Genomic DNA, 25,297 nt, shown 5'->3' on the forward strand with positions numbered 1-25,297 from the left:
TTGCAGGTTTGCTCATGTGCTAATACTTTCATGAATTCATTTTATGCTTACATTGGCAGTGCATGGCTGCAATGGATCCTCCTCTGATAACCTGCTGCTAACCTGCATGTGACCTCTGACCTGTACACGCTGACCAGAGGGGAGGGTTCAGCTTGAGAGGAGTGCCTGCTTGACACTAATGAGACAGCAGTCTAGATAAGATGTACGAGCTGAGGGGAAAGAAACTCTTCAAACAAACTGTCCTGCCCGACAAGTGTATGTGCACAGAAACAAAACACAGATTAATTTACATATGCACACTGTCTGCTGCATTTGAGCAGCAGACACATGTACTATAAAGGTGGAGGTAGAGGCATGACGCATGCACACACACAAGGAAAAAGAGAGCAGACTGTGTGAACAAACTCTGCGGGAGCTACCGTATCCTTATTATACTTGATGCTCATGCATTCCCACACAGTGTGAGTCAGCACACGGTTTCCGTGCCAAAGTGAGAGTCTGTAAAACGGGTAATGAATGAGGCAGGAAACTGTGTTGGATCCAGTACATGCAGCCAATCCAGATTCATTCTAAACTATTCAGAACCATAGCTAGCATTAACACACCTGATGGGGCCAATGTGTGTTAAAAAAAAAGTTATTTCATGTACTGTTCACACTCATGGTGTTCTCATGGAGATCCCCCAACTGAGAAACCATCTACTCTTAATTTACATGCATGCTGACACACAAGTATTGCTACAAGCTCAGATACACAGTACTGTATGTCCAGACACACATTCATTCATATGCACCATCAAAACGCATAAAAATGTATCTCTTTCTTTACACACACACACACACACACACACACACACACACACACACACACACACACACACACACACACACACACACACACACACACATGTGCGCACTCACACACACACTTGCGCACGCACACACTCTCATACAGTACCTCTGCGTTGGCACTTAACAACCACTCATTTTGGTACATATACACACCATGCCAATCCATAAATCAGATGATAATTGAGTAGCACTGTGCCAGTAATAAACAGAGCAGTATAAACAGCCAGTGTCTGGCCTGGATACACCACCTCCCACTGGCATGCCGCTGGCTGCCTGCCTGGCAAGCTCAAAAACACACAGACAAACACACTTACTGTGTGAATTTACAGTAACTACATGCAAAGACAGAAACAAAACATTTATCTGATGATTGAACACATTCATATGTGAAAGCACAAAATATAAAGTAATGCAGAATGTGATAAGAGGAAACACACATGATAGCACTCATGATAGCAATGTGATATGAATCAGCTTTTAAGCACTCAACATAACACACTGTGCGTCTCCAGCGATATAAGTCAGAAAATATACTGCTCTCATTGTGTTATTGCTGTGACAGGAATGAGGATAGTTTGCTGTAAATGCATCGTACATTTACAGTCCTACTGGGATAGTCAAATCTTAGATTCCTGGGAATCAGATTAAAGCCAAAATGCCCCAATTTCCAACTTTATACCTGGGAAAATTTAAACCCAACCAAACAGTCACGGCATGATGTAAAGAGTAATGGTCACGAACAGAGTTGGCGGCAGTTAGATGATATGTTTAACAGGAACACTTAGTATCTACTCACCCAGGTCTGCAGACATTGATAAACAAAAACAAATGACAAGACATTTAGCCAAATCGTTAAAAGCAACACATGTACATTGTTCACAGTATGCATTTCTTGAATGTGATTACATCAGGCAAAAAGCATGATAGCGTGGAAGTGGTTTCAAGTGGTGGGAGGACACAATCTAGACAGTTTACGTCTTGTGGATTACTCCTTTATAAATAGAGCACTTAGGAATGAATCGAGATGTTACGAAGATCCGGTCACTTGAAAGGACACTGCGCTCTGAGGACACACAGATGTTGTCTTGTCATGAATATGAATGTCACTGAATTATTGACCCTCACCTTTCAAGATCAGCAATCTTCTTCTCCTTGCCCGATCTGTCCACCTCAGCATCTCTCAGTGCTGCCATTAATCTCTCCACCTCAGCTTGTGACTTTACAGATTCCTCTCTGTAGCGAGCCACCTCCTGCTCCAGTAGCCTCAGGCGATCTGTGATGTCTGGACACTTCCGCACTGCTTCTTCTATGTTTTGGGCCTTTAAAGGGGAGACAGAACACACAGAGGAAGTAGATATGCACAGACAGATAAAAGATAATCTCTCTCTCTCTCTCTCTCTCTCTCTCTCTCTCTCTCTCTCTCTCTCTCTCTCTCTCTCTCTCTCTCTCTCTCTCTCTCTCTCTCTCTCTCTCATCCCCAACCAGTCAAGGCAGATGGTCGCCCACCAAGAGCCCGGTTCTGCTTGAGGTTTCTTCCTGTTAAGGAGTTTTCCCTTGCCACTGTCGCCAAGTGCTTGCTCATGTGGGAATGTGGGATCTCTTTAAATTCAATTTAAAGAGTGCCGTCTAGCCCTGCTCTATTTGTAAAGTGCCTTAAGATTACTTTTGTTGTGATTTGCCACTATACTGTATAAATAAAGATTTATTGATTGATTGATTACAATTAGTGCAGGATCAGCACACATATACAGGTGCCAGTTTAGGACCAATCAGACTCAACTTTTGGAGCACTGCCCTTTTTTTGATCATTGTCAGACTTAGCTGAACTTTCAGTGTACGCTGCAATTTGTTAGACTTATCTCAACATCCATCACCCTCTGCTGTCCTTTGTCAGCAAATTTGAATTTTAGTTTTTAACTTATATTTGTATATTCTGTAATGCACAACTTTGGCACATTTCAAATACTTTGTGCAACACAAGACTTACCGTGATTTTTCAAAATGTATTAATAAAATGGGCAACATAATCATGAAGCTGAACCTCCAAACAATACTTGTGCAACAAATATATTTATATAAGCATAACCTCTGTTAGACTGTAACTGTTAGCATAGTATGATAACATTACAGTGGTATTATATGCAAATATGTTAGTATGCAAAATGTAAGAATTCAGCTGAAACTACAGCTGAGGCTAGCAACATACATTTCAGACTGACAGTGCAAAATAGAGGCTGACAGGGCACCTCAGGCTGGCCAAGTAAAGCTAAGATGACAAAAGTGAAGGTAGGGCTGATGGAGGTTGAGTTAAGCTTGACAAAATACAGCCCAGACTGATTAACTTTGAGCCAAGTTTGGCAACCGAATGCTGAGACAGGCTGAATGTCCGCAAAGGGCCGCTCTGCACACACACACACCTACACACACAGAAACAAGGGGCACAAAATAACAAAGAACCTACCGTGGGGCTCAATGCTGGTAGCGGATCTACTTTTGCTGGCACCTACAGATTGGTAAAAACAAGGGAAAACAGAAGGGAAACATAAAAGAAAGAAGAAAGAAATAAAGTGTAAGTAGCAAAGATACTCCTAAAATTATAATGTCATCTCAAACTGAAAGATTGGACACTGACAATTATATACATGTGAGATCATCTCACATGGGTAGCCTGAAATGGAAAAGGTAAGTCAATCCTGAATATGTGGTTAAGGTCACAATCTAGCTGAAGCAGAACCAATCTGTACCCTCATCCGCTCTCAGCCCTTCATCACCCCCTGGTTCCTCTACTGCCTGCTTTTCTGTGGTTTGCTTCTATCAGTTGCCTCCCCGGGGCATCCTTCATGTAGAGTTTGCAGTTCAGTCATTATCATTATAAAATTACTGTCTACCTCTGTTTGGCTGCGATTTTATGAGACCACCAAGCATCTCGAATTTTTTTTTTCTAAGTAAATGTTGAAAAAAACAAAAACACTGATGAATTCTTTCTTCTCTGAGAAAAATATCCCAGAGGAAGTTTGTAACCTAGAATTATCTTTCACTCGACTTCTCCCTCTTTCTATTGGTCTTTACCTCTCTCTGTCTACTGTGTTTGCAAAGGTTGTTTAACTTGTTGAGACAGCTGAGACCACTCGTTTAAACATCATCAAGTGAACACGGGCACACAGACACACATGCGCACACAGACACACAGGCACACACACATACTCACTGAATAATTTATTGTCAGGTCTAGATACGTCTGGGACTGCTTGAGTCATTAGAAAATCTCCAAGGAGTGTCTGCTAACTATTACCACTAGCTGATCTGAACAAATGCCTCTTTTTAATTGTAACAAACTCACAAGATAACAAGATGTTCAAGTTGTCCCCTGCATAAGGGCGATACAGCCATGGACACAGCTTAAAAAACAGGCATGCACAATGTGGGAACACATTTGTAAATGTTAAAATATACAATAACATCCACTCAAAATGTCAATGATGACATTATTACAAACTATGACCCTATTGTATTGTGTATTGCTCACACACTTGAGTTGCAGACAGCATGTGTGTGTGTCCATGTGTGATTAACGTGACCTTGAAGAGCTCTATGATTTTGTCTCTGTATACTAATGGTTAAATTATGTGCAAAAAAGGAAACACTTGACTCCCTGGAACGGCAAGCATAATCATTGTTTACCTCCTCCTCACCCCCATTACTTCTACAACTAGCCCCATACACTCGTCCACACACATCAAGTCCAATCTTAGCAAGTAAAAAATGCATTAGCCCTAAGTGAACTAGAGTTTGTTATGTTCTTTCTGTGGAAAACACAGAAAAGAGGAAAGCGGGGTTTGAGAGAACAGCGGGTCCAACTGGAATTAGTGATATTATGACAGGAGGGGGAAGACCGGTTGAGATAAAATTACATATATAGTTATTGAAATTATTATTATCATTCCTGGAAATTTCTTTCTAGTGTAAATATTACAAATAAGTTAAATATGTGCGGCCAGCGGGCTCTGCACTGGGTTATTTAACGTTTGGTCAGGGACTACCCAGCAGCACAGAGACTTGGTAGCATTAAAAAAAAAAGGTTTAACACCTAAAGGTAATATCAGTCCTCATATACTTGCTCTATCAGTGCAAAAATCTTTGTCTGATTGGTCTTGTCGCCATATTGTGATCAAAAAGACAACCGAGAACAACAAAAAAGCAAGAAAAATGGAAATGTAAGATGATAGGACAGGTTTGAAAATACTAAACTGTCTTTTCAATAGGATTAAAAAGTCAGTTAAGGTGTGGTGCCTCCTCGCTGATTTAAGCCAACCCGCTTTGGAAAGGTCACTGCCTTCCCTGAGGTTCTTTACTGTTTTTCTCTTTGAAGAGCTAGTGTTTAGTTCCAGAAGTCCTTTATTAACCTCAGGATCAACAAATACTGTTTTATGGGAAGAGGATGAGGATGCAGTGAAGTCAACAGAGCTCTGAGGTCAAGATAAAAAGCTCCGCTAACAGCTTGACAGAGTGAGTAATACAAACATCTGCAGATACAGTGAGTAGGCCACTGTGAGTACACGACCTGATGGCAAACATAAACTTATTCATATTTGTGATGAATGTCAAATGAGGACACTTATTTGGGTGGTAAAACCATATCATTATTGGATTAATGCAGCCATTTCTAAAACATTTTCTGTATATCATGCCTGATATACAGAAATATATGAGGCTTACAGAAAATAAAATGTTTGACCTTGTGAAAATGCAACCTATTCATCCAGTAACAGCAGTATATTCTGGTAGCATTAACACAAGTAACAGCCACAAGGATCTGCTGAGTATATTTATCATAGCAATTAAGCATGTTGTATTGTGTTGTTTCAAACTGGATGAATTTATATAGCAAAACATAAAGCAACGCGTTAGTTTATGCAGGACACGGAAGTCATATGCCCCCAGCTGTAATCAGCTGACAGCCACTTGAATCAGCATACCTTATCAGTCACACACCAATCACAGCCATTGTCACACAACAAGGCGGTGCATATAAATTTGACACCCACCCACACTTATCCTGCTACACCGTTGCTCACACTGCTGCTGCTGGCAAAGCTTTTTTCAAGGTATGAAAACTAAAAACGTCTACTGCGTTATTTCATTGCTTACTATCTCTGCGCTCGTCATGTCGCATGTTGAGCCTGATGATGGATCTGTTATGGATGAAGATGTGTCTTTGAAACCAAAAGATGAGAAGGAGCAGACGACAGCGGTACTGTCAGTCTAGCTCCCTCCTTCCATTACAAACTGGCGGTGGTTAAGATCCTCGACTTTCTGCCGCAATGTTTCTGCTCTTTGAGGGGCAGCCAAGAAGAGTTTTTTGAATTTTCATATCAAACCTCAAGACCAATCTGCTCTTCCTGTCATTCCCTCCTACATTCTCAAACAACTGCACGTCAAAGAAGAACTGCCCTGACACCACTGTAAATGTTAGGTTTAGGGCAAATACACCTGCCTCCACTCCATCTAGCATTAGCACCGCGGCTAAAAGGGCAATTCCAACCACATACTGAGCATCAGATGACACTCCGTTCTCGGCGCTCTGCTCAGCATCTCTTCAATCATCCCTACCTGAGGTGGATGTCCGCCTCCAACTACAAAAATCTCGCTCCAGCAGTTTTTTTGAATCTTCAACTTCAGCACCACAACTGGCTCCTGCTACGATCACTGTCATCAGTGCGCTCCCGACTGACGTTTTAGTTTTTTTGCACAAAAATAAAAGTCAGAGAAATATTAAAAATAAAAATAAAACATGTGCGGGTAAGGTAGAAACCCACTCTGGGCTTATCTTAAGATGTCACCTATAAGAGATAATATACAATAACAATGCAAAGAGAAATAACAAAAATAAACGTCACGCCGCACAGAACCCTGGGTACTGCAGTCCTTGAGTCCTAATTCTTGAGAATTAATTTCTGAGGTCTGCAGCATGCTTGCTGCTTCACATTGATAGTTCACATAGTTTACATAACAGTAGACTGGCCTCTTCAGGATGCATGCTGCGTCCTAATTCTTCAATGAATTTCTGAGGTCTGCAGCATACTTGCTGCTACACATTATTTATCTGTAGTCTGGCTGATGCTTACATGGGCGTTATCTAGGCTTGGCGTTGGGTTCCATGTTTGTTTTTGGGATTTTTGCTTGCCCTCCCTGTTCTTAGCACAGCATGCTGCTGGCTAATCCAGGGAGCATCTTAAGCCCCATTTCCACTAAGGAAGTTCTTGGTAAAATTTAGGAGGCGGTACCTTTACAGGAACGTCCTCTCACTCTGTCCTCTAGGCCGTTGTGTCTCCACATAGCAGAGTAGGGCGGTGATAGGACCCACTGGACTCTGACCGTGATGTCACCGAGGTGACGCGCCAAAAGCATAACAAAGAAAACGAGGTAAACATGGAAGGAGCTGAGCTGGTTGCCACGTTTCTGGTTTGTGTACATTTGTTTCTGTCAGTGTAGATGCTTTCTACTACTGTTCGTTTTCTGCTGGGTTTTTAAAATCCTGCTTATTTTTGCGCTTTCTGTTGACGTCACATCCCACCTTGCGTATACCCGAGTCAACCTCGAGCCCCACCCAGGAGTTTTTCGGGGCCGAACGGAATACCTACCCCGAGGCAGGGACTCGTTTAGCCCCGTTAAAGTTCCGGGAGATTGTCCTTCGGGGGAGGTTCCTGCTATGGAGACTCCATAACCAACAGTAAAATTACCCCGAACTTCCTGCAGTGCAAACGGGGCTTTAGAGTGGAGCCTTCAGCGCCAAGAAAAACTGTATTTCCATATGTCGCAATAAATGGTTTAATCAATGACTAGTGTTCCTGACTGAAATGGAGCAACGTGTTAGTTCATGCAGGACACAGAAGTCATATGCCCCAGCAGTGATCAACTGACAGCCGCTGATTGAATCAGCATACCTTATCGTTCACACACCAATCACGGCCATTGTCACAACAAGGCAGTCCCTTTTTAGATATGAGTCCCACCTTCACTGATCTTGCTACTCCGTTGTCAAATCTCCTATGTCCTATAAACGCATCACAGCTCCTTTCCTGTGCTGGGGTCAGCAGTAGTTGCATTGCTAGCCTCTGATCGAGCTGGACGCTGCTATTGGGTGTGTAACATTGAGTGACTGTATCATCAGCCAATCAAATTTTGATGTGTTATTGACAGAATGCCCTAAGTCAAGCAGAGTTTCTAGTGCTGGCCTGGGCGTCGTCATTCAAATGAGCTTGGCTGATTGGCCCATGGGCAGGTGCGTGATGACGCACTGTCTGTTATTCTGGAAAGGTGATGGCGGTTGATTTAACAGCAAGATCGGTAGATAAAGATATGATTGCGGACCTGCTTCGGGTGCCTTTTTCAAGGTGAAAACAAGATTTTGGTGCTGGCCCTGACTGAAATCTGAAATTCATGTCTTGCTTTCAGCCCACTCTGCACATGGGGTTTTGCATTGCACTCCCTGTTCTTAGCTCAGCATGCTGCTGGCTAATCCAGGGAGCATCTTAGAGTGGAGGTCATTTCACCTCTGACCTACTGCGTATTAAAGCCTCACAACCTGTCACAGTCCACTGCACAACAATAGGATCAAACACACCAAAATACTTGAACACATGCAGACACTCGTGCACAAACACACACAGACCATGGTCACTTTTGGGGACATTAGATGGACTTGTATTCATTTGCTGGAGACTTACGCTAACTCTAACCATCAGCATGACTTGCCAAACCCTAACCCTAACCTAAACCACTGACCCAAAACAAGCTGCCTCCAATTAACTGGTCCTAAGTCTGAAATGTGTCCGGTGTCTGAAAGTGGCCTATGACACACCATGAATACACAAACACACACATACACAGTTGTTTTTGTGCTGGCATGCATGCTCAGGCATACACAGAGAAAGACACTCACACACACAAGCTCATATAAACACGCAAACCTTTTTTTTTCTTTTTGAAGAATCTCTACGTTTACATAACAGGTCTGATTGCTGCCGAGTACACAAAATAGTCCAATTATGGCAACACTTCTGTCGGGGAGTGAATCTGCTCGCTATAAAGACTCATTGAGCTGCTGTCCCTTTCATGTGGTGCCGCGTCAACATTCAATCTATCATATCATATCATTTCACAGGAATAAGATGTATGTATGCTATTTTTATGAGTATAAAAGAAAACATCCTCATAAATTCTGGCAAGACGAGAGTCTGTCCTGGCTTGTAAGCCTGGGAGAGGAAAAAGAAAGAGGAAAAAAGACAGCAAGGCCTCTTACTTGGCACCTGAACAGGGATAGAGGGATATTTTACCTTCATAAATCACTCTCTCTTAATTCATCCCTTTATCCAGTGGGACAAAGTGCAAGCACACCCTTCACTAGCAAGTTGCCAACAATAGTGTAGATGCTCACAGGGAGGTAAGAGAGTGGAATTACTATTACTGTATAAGTTAGCAGTGTAAATACAGGGTACAAGGAGCACATTACAACCACTGCAGAGTGGTTGTAAAGGTAAATTCTTCTAATTCTTTTTGTACAATAAAAAATAATTATAAAGTGTCATGATGTTTGTTTCAAATGTTTAACAGTAGAGGGTTTTGTGAAAGGTACTTGTGATTATTTGTTTCATGATGTCTGTGGAAGTCAGTTTTGTCTTTAGGCTTATTTTAGAGCTTGGCACAAGTGGTGCAGTATGTGCAAGTCTGTTATGATGTAGATGGCGATGAAATATTGATGTCTGTTTGTCTGAAGTCCACACACATACCAGACTATCAATCTTGAGTGTGTGCATTGCTTGTATCAACATGCACACTGTTTCACCCGTGTGTTATATTGTTTTGGGATTATTCAACTTTCATGTTATATTAAGAAGTGATTACAACAATAACCAAAAATGAAACATCACTCTATACTACACACAAAACACACTTTTTAATGTGATCTCCCTCAATCCTGTGTTTTAGTTGTTCCTCAGTTGTTACTCAGGTGTTATTGACCACACAAATGTGCAAACCACTCCCCATACAGACCTCTCCATCAAGCCTCTGGTTCTGGGTCGGCACAGGGGTAGCAGGCTGACTCTGGGACAGTTTCTGGGGCTGCACGGCTAAGAGTTTGTCCTTCAGTTCCTGGTTCTCCTTCCTCATTTGCTCCAGCTCCTCCAGCCGAACCCTGTCCTCCCGTTCCTTCTGCTCTCGCAGATTCTCAATCACTCGCTCCTAAGATAGGGAGATGGGGGAAAAAGATTAGTGAGAGGTTTGATGAGTGTGATATGTGATGATATGTCAAAGGCCTAAATAGCTATAATCTGCATAAAACTGTGTTCACATTTAAGACATGTTATAAAATGGATGTTGTTTTGCTTCCAAAGTGCAAAAGATGTCAGCCCTGTGTGATACAGGTCTTCCCTATCATTACTGAAATTTTTTAGCCATGCAGTCTTGCTGAATAAGCTCAATAGCCTGCTTTGCAAAGTGCGGCCAAAGACAAACTCATAAATGCCCGTCATAAATAATAGCACCATAAATAATACCAGGGACAGAGAGAAATCAGAGCCAAGTAGAGCAGAAGGAACTGAATGGTTGAGGGACAGAGACAGATTTATTGAGAACGGATTGAACAGTACTATACATCACTTCCTAACAACTCAACATTACTTGCTGATAAACCAGGTTGGAATATATACATTGTAATTTTCTCTTTTCTCTAATTACATTGGACAGCCGGAGGACCATGTCTTTGGGCATTGGTCTGAGACCATGTCCACGCCATGGGTGGCAGAGCATGGAAGGTGTGTGTAGTAGGTGTGTGCTAAGGTGAATGTGTGTGTGTTTAGGTGTGGACTGAAGTGATTATCAAGGTGTTTATTCAGGTGTTTATTTAGGCACAGAGCACAGCTCAGCAATGAGGCTTTACGATGTGGCATCGCCGCATGATTGGCAGCTTTAAACCCCTGGGTAATTGGACAAATACAGCCACTAACTAGACCTGGCACAGCACAGCACTGCATAGTGGTCTTTGGAAGAGAGGGCAAGAAAGAGACAGAGAGAGAGAGAGAGAGAGACAGACAGAGAGAGAGACCACATGGCTAATAGGTCCTGGGTGTTTTCCCCACTTTATGAAATATCTCTAGGATGTTTGAGGTTTTGGGAAAGAGACCAGGATAAGATAATAAAACCTGCCTCTATGAAACTTAAGTGTGGAGCACACGTAAACACAACACAATATACATAATATCACAGACGGGAAAACACACACACACACACACACACACACACACACACACACACACACTAAAAAACAGGGCTTGACATGGGCACAATGACCCAGCCTGTTAATTACAACCACAGTAATGTGGCTAGCGAATGGCTCCAAGAGCAGGTTTGTGACAGGGTGTGTGATTAGCAACACACACATTCACTCTTGTAAACACATTACACACACCCTGTGTTGACCACAAAGTCTGAAAAGCTCGCCAATGTTCTCCTCATCACAGCTGAATTATATGTAGGCTGCATCAGAAGTGGTTTTTGGGTAAACAGATGGACCGACAAAGAAAAAGGGATTTCCAGTTTATTGTGCCATTATGCTCTTCATTTCAAAGTCTGTCAGCAACAAAAACAAATTTAGTTGATAAAGGATAATTTTAAGTGAAAACATCTATGTACTTTATCAGTCCGCCATGTGTTGCAAACAGAACGCGCATATAAACACACATCAGCTGACATAGGCAACTAATTGACTGACATCTGGGAGATGTTTGATTGAATTGATAGAAATTTAAGTGCAGTTCAATTAAATAAAATTCAACACAATCAAGGAAAATAGTAAGGGCAGTAAGCCTCATAAGTCCGAGACAAACACACACACACACACACTCACTATTGAAACACAGCAGTGTGAGCACACATATCGGTTCATATTAGTAACAAACTAAAACAACCCTGTATCTGACTCCACTTAAGCTGCTTTCACATGATCAGTGTCAAAGCCCTTAACACAGTGTAAAAAGACATTCATTTTTTTATCAACAATGTTTTGTTGGCTGCACCAATGTTACATCTGCCACTGAACCACTGACCAAACATTGAGATGTAATGTTTGGAGATGAAATAGTTTGAACTTTGATCAGATTTGGACGTCACCTTTTGAAATCTTGCAAGCAGCGTTTATTTCTTTTCATGTGTAGTTCCAACTTAACATTAAACACATCACTCAGATCTTGTTATGGAAAGCTATTTTAGATTCATCTGTTAACTCCTAATATAACTCCTAATTCAAATATAGTCTTGGCAGGCAAGATCACAAAGACAAGCTGCAATGTTGCATAAGAAATACATTAAGACAAATGCAAGGGCACAAACATACTCAAAAACAGTATGTGTACATTGGAACACATGGACACATAAACACATAAAAAAGAGGCAGCCACTGAAAGACAAGCAGTACAGCTTGACATCCACATCTGTCCTAACTGGGAACTCTATAAACTCTTAACTAGCAGCGAGTGCCAGCAAAATGTAAACTAGCATCCATCTTTTAGCCTCCAGTACAAACAAACATGTAAATTGGAAACCATTTTTTAGACTGCATTGCCAAACCATTCATTTTGTTGAATACTACCAGCAAATGTGTGCTAGCAACAGCTTTAAATATGTAACAAAGCTAAGCACGATGGAGTCACTCTGAAATGAAGCCAGTCAGTTCAGGGTAAAATGTATACACTGCCAGACTAAGATTTGACATCTTCATGGTCATATCAGTACAGTATATAACATCAAACCTGCCTTGTGTGAAGCCTGTCTCCAATTAGAAATCGTTGGCACTCTGTAGCCATGAGTCCAAATTCATAAACACATTTCTAAAAGCTTGTGTAAACCAGGAAAACAAAAACAAAAACACAAAAAAAATAAAACACCATTATTCAGAGCAAGAATTTGCATCAGCATTCCAACTTTTTTGGGTGAGGAGAATTTTCCACACTTCTCGAAAGTAACTTACTAACCAGGGAATACTGTAAAATCAGTGGGGTTTTATTGGGTAGATGACCTGTGCGATGAAATGCTATGCATTCTTCTGAAAACAAAACACCACAGTGGCCAGTGAGGCCATTCATCTTTTAGGGTTAGCGGCGGCTCGCTAGCTCAGTAGTGTTGAGGTGAGGCTTTTATGGAGACCAGATGCTTTCTCATGTTGCCAGAAAACAACAAATGCTGAATGTTTATGACCAATATCCAGGCCATCCATTCATGTGGAGTTCTGTAAGTATGCTTAGTGCACCTGGATTCACATGGCAGTTATGCAGTGCACTTTTACTGTATGTTCAAACTGTGGTCATGTGACAAGTTAAAGATAATATAGCCTACTCATAGCATTATTTAAAAGATGGTAAATTCATGGTCTGTAATAAGATTAAAAAGATTTAAAAATATCATTCATTCATGATTAACAATTCATAAACGTTGTTTGGGGCGGCTGTGGTTCAGAAGTAAAGGGGGTCATCCTCTAATCAGAAGGTCAGTGGTTCGATCTCCAGCTCCCCCAGTCCACATGTTAAAGTGTCCTTAGGCAAGACACTGAACCCCAAATTATTCCCAGTGGCTGTGCCATCGGTGTGTGAATGTATGTGTGAATGAGCATTGGAAGGGAGGAAGATAATTGAATTGAATTGAATTGAAAAAGTTTTGTCTAATATTGTGAAGTCTACGTGGCAATCACAGCCCCAGCTCGTTAGAACCTGCAACTGCCCCAAGTGTGATGTCTATTTTGAATTTGTTGATATATTTTACAGAGTAATGTGTATATTTATCATTGACTCTTGTGCTCATTTCCTCCCATTATTCAGGGGCATAACACTTGTTTTATTGTTTGCTGAGGCTATGGAGACCAGTCAATCCAGTTTTAAAAAAGCAATCCCAATATCATATCAAATTGAACAGTGTAGACCACAGAGAACAATTAAATACAAACTTGATACTATACTAACATTGGACCTGGGCTGTACATGTCCCATTGAGACTTGACAGTACATCATGTCTGCGATATCTCTCTCTTTATATTACAATCATAGTTGATTTTTACTCTCCATATGTGCATGGCTGCGTTGTCTTTTACTGAATTTTCATCCCTGTCCGATACATTCTATCTGTATTTCTCTTGCCGGCTCTGTTCTTTCTCTTCTTCTTTCAGATGGCTTGCAGAAGTTACTCATTTTCTACTCTGCCTCCACCCTTGCATTCCTTGACCTCTCCCTCCCTTAATTCTGAGGCCACCTCTTCCATCAGGGCTGTGCCTCTTCTGCCATTCCTCTTTTCCATCCTTCCATTCCTCCCCCTTTCAAAACTTCTATCCTCCTTTTATTCTATAGATCATTCCCTCCCTATGTTCAGCACAGTTACAGACAGGACTTATCCTCTGTCTATGTTCACCTTAGACCTTCCTTCTCCCAGTACCTCCTTTCCGTCACTGTTTTCAGACAGGTCCTCATCTAGTGTGGTCCAAGGTCTATAAATTAGGAGGCTGTGTCAGTAAATTATGACAGTGGGTCATAGCAAAGCCTGCAACTTTATTAAGCCTTATGCCATATACCAACTTCCTGAAAGACCAGTGTGACTCAATGGGTAAAAATGTCCAGACAGTTCTAGACCAAGTGGTGTCTAAAGGTTTCACTTTGTGAGAGTTTATTGTAGGACAAACAAGTTCTAGCCTCTGCATCAATAGCACGCATTATTCTTCACACCATCTACACAGTAACCCTTCAGACAAAGCATCTCTCTCAACATCGCCCCTGAACTTCAGTCCTGCTTAACCTTTATCTTCACCCTGTCTTTATCCTGTGTACCTTTTCTGATAGGGCCTCCTCCAATGTTGTCAGGGCTGTGTCTGTGTTGCTGGAGTCAGTTTGTAGGCCTTGGACCCTTTCCCTCAACCCGGTCAGCTGTTTGTCCTTATCCTTTAACTGCTCCAACAGGTTCTCAATCTGGAGAGAGAGGAACAGAGAAACAGAGGGCACCATATTAGCAACACACTGATTTGAAACAAATACATAACAATCAGAGACAGAACAATTTAGACTGGACTTGAAAATCGCAGATGCACAATGTACCTGTCTGGACTATTGTAACTAGGAAACCTTGTGGTAACAAAGAACCACAAAAAGAAATTATTCCATTGACCGGTGATTCATCGAAAAGATGAATCTAGACACTGAATAGTGCACTCAGCCACTGACTGCATTCTTCAATTTCCTGCGGTAATGTCTTCCATTCTGGCCTGGCATCTCAAAGATGAGCTGCAATGAAAGCCTCCACTGTAAGGCTCTGGTCAAAACAATTATGGTTGGATCCATAAAGAGAGAAAAAGTTTATTCTATTGCTGAGTAGAAGACTTAGTGGAGATGTGTAAACAACAAAGCCATTGGACAGTCTGACCAAAACAGCCTCAGTGCCAGTTTAGTATTATACTTAGAGCTAATTCAACCCTTTGACTTAAGGGGCTGTGTCTCTGCATCTGCCTTTCTGTGGCTAACCTCATGTCGCTGAAGTGGTGGTGTAATAGCCAGTTGTGGTGTTCAACAGCCTTTATCTGATGAACACAAACACACACAAAGACACACAAACACAAAACGCTCCGAGCTGTACCAAACAAAACACTAGCAGATGCAGCTGGGGGTACAACACAGTGCAATGCAATGAGACACAAGAGGTCTACAAATCAGTTACAAAGGCACAGCACATCTGGTGACAGGACATGGTGACTTGTTTGTGGCTTATCATTATTCCCACAGGCACGCTCTACATTCCTCTGAAGTGTAAATTAATATCATCTTCAGGAAAAAGGAAGTTCAGTATGGAAAGTCTCCTTGAGATTCTTTGAGATCTATATAATAAAATATAGCATTTACTGTATTTTTCTGTTTGCACCTCTTTAATGTTTTTTCTTCACACAGACAAAGCACTATTCACTCACTGCTCAAAGCATTACTTCCACATTTGACCCAAGTAGTCCTTTTTCAGATCAGGGCTTTTGTTGTACAAAAAGAAAGGCATATTCACTGAAAAATAAATCATTATTTAATGAACACGAGAATGCAATAAAAACAAGAAAAGCATGTCAGGCCATCAAGAGACCACATTTTAACTGAAATGGTGACATGGTAAAAAAAAAATGCCCTGTGGGGAGAATAAGCTGCATTCCAGTCATGGGTACATAGATAGATAATGTTCAAATCTCCACAGCTATTTTACAAATGAATCCAATTAGACTGCAGTCTTTGGTGTTCTCTGCTCCCTAGAGGGCAAGACTGAGGGTTTAAGGGAGCCATCTTGGTTTTAGCAATGGAGGGAAAGTGGCAGGAGGGGTTGGGAAATAGTGGCTAGGACCCTTCGGCAGATCTTGATAGGTTAATGACAGTCATTACACAACCAAGCTAAAGGCTCTGGTAGGTCAGTCCACAAGCGATAGGGACAATAAACCCTTTAGGGAATGATGGGAAAGCTTCACACTGCCATAGTCAGATAACATTCCCAGGAATTCATGATTACCATGGGTGTATGAAATGGGATTTTAGGATGGGCACTGTAAAAAAGAAAGAGGCTGAGAGAGTTGAGCGTTATGCAGGTTTCCTAATTTTTTGTCTCATTTCTCTCATTTGACATGAGTGGTCTGAAGAGGTAAAGTACGTTTCACTTATTTTCCTAGGGATGTAGGCACTTACATGAGTGCTAAAACTACACACTTCATAACATATGCGATCTCCACATCATCGAGTGCTGGTGAAGGCTGACAGAGTACACTGGACTGACGCTGGGACATGCTTATCTCCACATATAAGTAAACACAGGAGGAAGTACAAACAAACCAAATTTCTCACTTTGGCCTCTAGTTGTGACAGCTCAGAGGCTTTGACATACCTTGTTCTCCTAAATACGCACTGAAACATATACACATGCACTCATGCACACCCTTGCTCCCTATCCCTGTGGGCACTACGGAGCCCTATTTCAGGTCAAATTGAGCATGTCGCCCCTGGTCTTAGATAAATGATTACATTCTTCACCAGGCTTAAGTTTGCTTTGGCCTAGTCGCACAAAATAACAACCCCCCGATGAAATATTTAGCCGCGTCGCCTGGCCTTCTGTGAAATTGTGCAGAAAACGTTAAACACAACTTAAACCTTGTACTGGTGGATGAGAACGAGTCATGTGAGTCATGGATATGGGAAAGAGGGCAAGGAATTCTGTCAGAATTCTCAAAGCCCGACATACCAAAAGAACTGCCTTTTGTGGACAGGCGAGGCGCAGGGCAGCCATATGCCTTTTTGGGAGAGAGGGGGCCTCCCTTCCAGTAGCTTGGTTGTTATGATGAGAACAGCAGTCATTCATTTTATCTCTCAGTGTATGAGGCTCCTATACTCCCGCATCTCTCTTAAACACACAAAGACGCACAGCCAGATACACACACACAGAGGCTTTTATCATTAAACCGCTGTGCATATGTCATCCCACTCTCCAACCACACACACCTCCCGCTGCAGCGGACCACCTACGATAGACAGCTACCATGACTCTATGGGCCAGGCACTGCGGTGTGGACTGTCTGTCTCATAGAGTATATATCCTCTTGAGAAACCATGACGTCTGTCTCAGTCACCTCCCACACACATGGCTCACCACTGTTTACTGCCTAACTGTTTTGACTCTGATAACTTTATCAACATGCTGATAGGACTGGACCAGGTTCCCCTTAAAAGTGGGAGTGTTGATGTGCAGTTACCTTTCACTGACCTTGACTTTGCACATGCTATTAACAAAATACGCCACGACAATAAAGTACTCTAAAACATTGAGTGGCTGTGGGATGTAGAGATGTCATGACTCATGACTACACATTTTTACGAGTCAACAGCTTCTGCAAAACAGTAGTTGACTCATTGACAAGTCATCATTGACGTTGTTATGTCAAAAGGAGGATGCTGAGAGGCACATCATAGCCACCATTCAAAAAATGATTGCTGTATTTCACTGGAAAATGAGGGACAAAGGATGGTTTACAAATTAACCATTACAAACTTGGTGAGGCTGGCTACAGTCATTGTTTAAGACTTACTGTGTTGATGAAACTAGTGGACTGTGACATTGTCATCAATTAAAAAAACATACCAGAAAAAAGATTCAGAAATTGGCACTCAATTCAAATCCTCTAACATTAGCTGACATACATGCATGTAAAATAAAAAAGTTAATAGCTGTTAACAAAACAAACTTCTCTGTTCAGTGGATTTTGAAACCCATTGGGAGCATTGCTGTTGCGTTGTGGTTGCAGTCTGTACAGTATGATCATGATTAGGACAAGCTGAGTTCTAATGTAATGGGAGAGAGTTTAGTGAAATAGTATCAGGCCCAGTGTCTGGCAAAAAAAATAGTGATCTAAAAGCAGTTTGTTCCAGAGCAGAACCACAAACCCAGTCGACCCGTCTGTCTTCCATCCAAACTAAGAACTAGAACTCTGTGGCCTCCAGAGGAATCATTTCTGCAGAACAAAAAGGAGACCAGCGTGGAGCGTGACCGCCATAAAAAGTACAATCATTTGTATTTTTAAAACTCTTTTGGACCAATAAAAATACCAAACAATAATTGGTCACCCTTTCTGAAAGGCAACTCATTTCTCTGCGCTTGTCATCACCTCTAAAATATGACAGGGACAGTTGTGAAAACCCAAAGATCCTGGCACTGACATAAATGCATGTACACACACACAGTGCACACATACACACACACAGAGCCACACACAAATACACAGAGAGACAATAACCGCAAACTGAACAATATGTAGTAACATGGCGTGTACTTCCCCGGAGAAATCTAGGTCACAGTCCAACAGAAACATGATGGAAGACTACATGCTGGAAATATCATACTGCTACTACTTCAAGTGCTCCACAGTCACATACTGCGATCCAAGTAAAGCATATACAGATTAAACTTGGGACTTCATGTTGTTTGTGTGTATGTGTGTGTTCCCATGTGCGTGTTACAGTATATTTAAACTTGTACACCTGCATACTGGTCCAATGTCCTGCTATCAGAGCTTGTTGAATAAACTTCCTCCTGCTCCTGAGCTCTCAGATGGCTCTTCAAAGAGAATAACAGTTTGTCATGAATCTCAGGGAAGACAGTGACCTTTTCAGTGTGAGGAGTGTGCGCTTGCACTTCATTTAACCCCAGTCCTTCCATCACCTCTCACCCCCAGCTCTGCCTGCGAAACAGAACTACACAGAGGACTCAGAAGACTGTAGAAGCACTGATATTGTGTAAGCTGGTGCCCCCATGTGGAAGTTTACTGCCACAGGCGAATTTATCTACTTGACAACTCCTGACAGTTGATTTAAAAAAAATTAAAAAAAATGCTAATCTTATGTTTTGTCTTCCAAGCATCCAATTTATGAGCACAGAATAAGTGCACACAACCACAGAGTATACTCAAATTCTCAAGTTCTTTGTATTATTGAACTCCACATCTGAGAGATGTGATACAGCTTTACAGCGGTCCCAGATTTTGCTTGCACAATTTTGAGTTGCTCTGAATACAATCATAAAAATGTCGGGAAATATTGCATTGAACAAATAGAGTTAGCTACTGAAAACAAATTGCCGCCATTTATTCATGGCTGTGGAGTCCCAATCAGATCTCTATAGACCGCTAAGTAATCTGGTTGGGAATGTGAAGGGACATCATGACACAGAGACCTTTAAAGGAACACAAAATGACACCTCTCCCATATTCCCCTCATATGACCTTCCTGATGTCATGCTACTTTGCTCGAGGAGTCATTATTCATCTGTTATCGTCCGGAACGACCAAGCACAATGACTTCATAAGACGAGTGGTGCCTGAGAGAGGGAGGAAGAGAAGGGAGGTTCAAAGTATGATGATGAGGTTCTGAAATCATCCACACTTTTCTAAATGAGGAAAAGTAAAGGTCTTTTTTTTTTTTTTTTTGCTGCAGAACAGTTTGGATTTTCCCCCTTTCAAATGACATATTAAAGAGAGCAAAAGAGAACAAACTCTCTCCCCACAAATAAAGCAATTAAGTAAAAGTGCTTTTTAATCTGTTGGCCAACACTTGCCTGCAGAGGAGGGCAGGGCACAATTGCACAAAAACATGTGTTGTGCCACTGTGTACCTGCATATTTGCTGGCGTGCCTGCATGTTTCTCTGTATCTGCTATGCTGGCCTCTACCAAATGACCCATGCCTTCCAACTGAAAAGTACCATGCATAGGCAGGATCCTGTTTTGATGAGCCAAATAGGCAGGTCCTCACCTATCCTACAGCCAAGGGAAAATTAGGTCAAACTAGGTGCAAACGAAAGCGACAGAATTTTCTACAGGTTTCACTATGATCATGACCAAGGCCTGTGACTCTCCTAGCAGCTTCCTCTCCATTGCACCAACATTCACTCTACTCCTTAGCACTAGTGCCTGTTTAGAAATACAAAAGCACTCCATGCCCATCAGCGACATACATACTTTAATTTGAATGTAGGCACATAGGCACATAAACATACATAAAAGCAAACAGGCATACACTCATGCATACAGAGAAAGAAGCATACAGAACACATATGAATACAAATGATGAGCTCCATTTATCAATTTTTATTAACGTGTTTAAGCTTTCATGTATAATTGTACAAACAAGCAACCTTCCCTGCAGATACACAAGGTTGTCAGCACACACTGATAAATCCCAATAATTCCTAAAATAGAATTGCAATCACATGACTTTAATCGCATGACCTTAATTACAATAAATTAAATTTATGGCTCAGTCACATCAACTCAGACACATCTACTAAAGTAAAGCAAAGCACGCACAAAGATTATTCTAATGTCAGATCTTATGTCAAATTGAACACTGTTTTATAAATCTAATACACATTATTTAGTAGTCAAAGCACTTGGCTTAAGTTATAATTTAACGACAAATTACCAATAGAAATAATGTGATATAATTTATAGATTGCAGCATAAGAGATTAAATAAAACTTTAAATAAAAATAAGAATAACTGCCTGCAGACAAAACAACAAAAGGGGGACGAGGAATGACAGATAAAATCCCCTAAACAAATTAATATAGCTGCCATCATCAGCAAGGCTGTTAAGAGTAAAGGGTTTATTGTGTAATTTTACTGTAACAATGCTTGTAATCATTAATTAAACATTTCAAACTCCTGCACTGTCAGTAAATAGTAAATGGTAAATGGACTGTACTTATATAGCCTTCGACCACTCAAAGTACTTTTACACTACATGTCACATTCACACACACATATACACATGTATACTGATGGCAGGGCCTGCCACACAGGCCAACCACCTTATCAGGGGGAAACTAACATTCACACACATTCATACACTGTTGGCGCAGCCATCGGGAGCAATTCAGGGTTAAGTATCTTGCCCAAGGACACATTGACATGTGAAGTGAGGGAGTCTGGAATCAAACCTCCGATCTTGCAATTCCTCCTGAGCCACAGCCAGTAACCAGCAGCAAAACATACAAGTCCTCTCAAAGAGTCACTTCACAGATGAAGTTTTAAACGATGAAAGAACTCCACAGCAGCCCACGGGGATGGAGTGCAAACTCAACAACTACTTCACTGACATAACTGCCTCATCAGAAACAAAAGCTACAAAGCAATCATTGCTTTTTGTAATGAACATTTTTTACTGTTTTATGACTGGATGATATACAATCATATTTATAAGGTTGAACTACAGATGCACCTGAATTATTACCATCAATTAAATTAATATTTTTCACACACACACACACACACACACACACACACACACACACACACACACACACACACACACACACACACACACACACACACACACACACACACACACACACAAAATCAGGCTGTGATTATTATCATGAATGTTGGGCCAGGTTCAAGCGATGGGGGCTGCATATAGCACTTACACATGACGAGCAGACATCCTCCCCCTCTTCCCGCACATTCCTTTAGAAAGTCATTTACACACCGACCCTCAGCTGCATTCATACATATCAATTAGAAACCAACACACACACATATACACATGCAACCCACACAGCGATGCATATATGCACACAGACAATGACAGAGAAGTAGCGAGAAAGACGAAGCGAGTGTTGTTTTCATAGTGATTTCTCCTACTCAACCACAGAGCAAAATGAGCATGGAGAGACTCCTGCAGACCCAGAGCTGTTCAATGAAGACAGATTGCACTTGTGCAACCTAGGCTGTACGTGAGTGTGAGTGTGTCTGTGTGTGTGCTGGCCAAGTTGATCCACGTCCATGCTCTTTAAGCTCAAGACCCTATCTTTGCCCCCCTCAGCTGCGGAATGCTGCAGTGATTGCTGGGTAATTACCCTGATGCTTTATTCATCTGCTCCCAGCACCATTAGTATTAATTCTTTTCTTTTTCTTTGCTTTGGAGAGAGGGAACAGCAGAGCTTTGATCTGGTCGTAAGAAAGAAAGAAAGAAAGAAAGAAAGAAAGAAAGAAAGAAAGAAAGAAAGAAAGAAAGAAAGAAAGAAAGAAAGAAAGAAAGAAAGAAAGAAAGAAAGAAAGAAAGAAAGAAAGAAAGAAAGAAAGAAAGAAACGTGGCCACCCGGCGGGGACCACAGCAGCAATGTGTCTGCCTGTAGCTTTTGACCCTGGCCCACTTTACAGTGATCTGGTCAGACAGGTCAAATATAGCATACAGTAACATGGTTCAACTGGGAGACAAGGGGTCAAACTCTCACTTTCATTTGAGAGGGTTAGACATCAACTGAAGTGCCTGTCTTAAAGTATAAAATAGTAATACTGGATTGCTGACGGGTTAGGTCAAAAGAGGTCAGCTTGAGTTATGGCTTGTGTCATCATCAGGATACAGTCAGGCTTAAGTTCTTCATCAAGTGAGGAAGTCATCAAACACGTCTGATTTCTTGAATTGAAGTGCAGGTGTTGTGGTCAGGCAGAATAGCTGGAGCCTGACATATGGCCCAACACTGGGTTTGTCTTGACTGATGTGTAGCCTGGCTCCAATCAGCCAGCCGCAGGCTCTCACCATTAACCCCGGCTGATTGTTGATAGGAGCAGAGGGGGATACAGGGGGGCCTATCAGAGGCTGTTTACCGGAACCTCCCCAGCTCCAACGGGCTTATCTGTAGTCATGTCTCTGTGCTGTGATTGGTCAGATGGAATCCATTAGGATGAAAGGCATTGGTGGCCTCATCACAGATCTATCAAGATCACACACGCTCACATGCAGGAACGTATGCATACCGTTAAGAGTTATCTATGAGGATCTCTGAGAAATACATCTGTTACACACACACGCAATCACTCACCTGGGATACCTACGCCCTACAATGTATCCAGGTAATATATGTCTGTCAATAATTCACTATTTACCTCATGGGAACAGTAGTCTTCACTTCCCCTCAAACCTTATCATCTTTATTAGTATTAGCTTTGGTTAAGCCTGGGTATCTTTTGTAAATATTTGAGACCAGTGTCAATACAATATACTTGAGTTTCAGAACGTCCATGTTTTTTTAATGAAATATGCCACATTTCCCAGTTCATCAGTGTTAAAGGTTTTCTGTTTTAGATTCAGAACTATCTGACCAAAGAATAATTAAACAAGAATTCAATCCAATTGTAACTTTTAGCACTTGACAGCTTTAGATACGATGGAAACATTTCAGTCAGTACCCAAAAACAATGTAGACGATATCTGACTTTTGTAATGGGGTGTCATTGGACATAAAAATCTGTTTAAGCGACACTTATTATATGACTGTGTTGGAAAGTAGTTTAAAATTGGCAAGAATGATCATTGTCTTGATCACATCTGGACAAACCTTAACTGCATTAAGCAAGGTTCATATTTGTCTACAGTACATATGCACACACTCACAAAACACACAATAAACACTGTGCCAATGTTGGACTAATATTTTCCTTTCTATCAACATGCAGCACTTCCCCTGCTATCCATATGCATCAGATTCAACAGTGCCACTGCTGTTTTGGGGCAGTGTGTAAAACATGTGGGAGGAGGGAGAGAAAAGAGAAGGAGCTCTGAAGGTTGTTTTGGAAAAATTAGGTCAGCAAAATCCTGAATAGGTGTAGCTGTTTGCTAAAATTCATACAATGTTAACAGAAGACTGTCATTAGACAGTGTGCATCCGTTTATTCAACAAGGGACATTAAAACAGGGTGTATTTCAATAAAAGTGAAAGATCATAAAATTGTGAAAAATGGACGAAGTAAAGAGCAATTGCTCCACAGAGAGAGAGAGTGAAGTGGGGGAGAGGAAAGAGGAAATGTAGAAGGCATGGGAACATCTCTATTTATCTCTATATTACTCTGTCCCTCTCTACTTTTCTTCACAATGAAAGCCCTAGCCATGCCGATGACACCAGGCCAGAGCAAGTGCTGAAAGAATGTGGCAGAGGTTGCACTGAAACAGAGCTGGGTCCCCTGAGAAAGTCTAGGGGGGACCTGCTAGACACTATCATAACTAACAGAGACCTTGGTGTACAGGGCATCCTTCTATATAGACACACATACACACACATATGCCCAAAGCAGCCAAAGCAGACGTAACTGAATCTCCCTGTCTGTGGTTGCTATAGGGAGGGAACATGACAGGGGATACTATACTTCCATGCACACAGCAAGGCTTTTTAAAAGCATGAATATGGATTGAGATGACCACAATGTTTGAACATGAATAACACATGTATGCCAAAACCACACCACAACCGTCTCTGCGTGTGTACCTCCCACACCCCTACCCCTCTAGCGAAAAAAAAAAAAAAAAAGGAACTAAAAATGAAAAAATAAATAAATAAATGCATCATTATGCATTGGTCATGGGCTTGAACAGAGCTCCCACTGTTCTGTGTTGTGATTCGTAAGACCGAAAATGCCCACACAAACCTAGAATATGCATTTTCTTTTTTTATCTAAAGACCAGTTGCTCATTATTTTTAGTTAAATTCAGCCTCTATTAGGATCACTCTAGGGCTCAAACTACAGCAATGACATCATGGTGCCATGCTGTAAGTCATTGTGACTGTCCGTGGAGAGGCCCATAGGAAAAGATAACAATCCTCATACTTTCCCGAGAAAATAGGGCAATAATGAGTGATACTGTAATTTAGAGCAGTCTTGCAACATAATCATTTCAAAAATGGTCATTGCAGGTATCACTGTGCTTAGCACTGAGCTTAGCACTGATCTATCTTCATGTCTATCTGTGTCTCATTTGTCCAGCAGTCTGGCAGTCAGTTCTCCCGCATGTAAAGAATCACTTGCTCTATTAAAGAATTATTCCAGCACCATAAAGGGGCTAAAGAAGGGCAATTT

The 25,297-nt window shown here is 41.5% G+C and overlaps 1 pseudogene; it reads right to left on the minus strand.

The window, feature by feature from the left end:
- The window catches only part of LOC133987916 (ERC protein 2-like), a 128,843-nt pseudogene that overhangs the window by 58,913 nt on the left and 44,633 nt on the right, over positions 1-25,297 (minus strand).

This window comes from Scomber scombrus, chromosome 10 (assembly GCF_963691925.1).
Source record: "Scomber scombrus chromosome 10, fScoSco1.1, whole genome shotgun sequence".
NCBI classification, from domain to species: domain Eukaryota; kingdom Metazoa; phylum Chordata; class Actinopteri; order Scombriformes; family Scombridae; genus Scomber; species Scomber scombrus.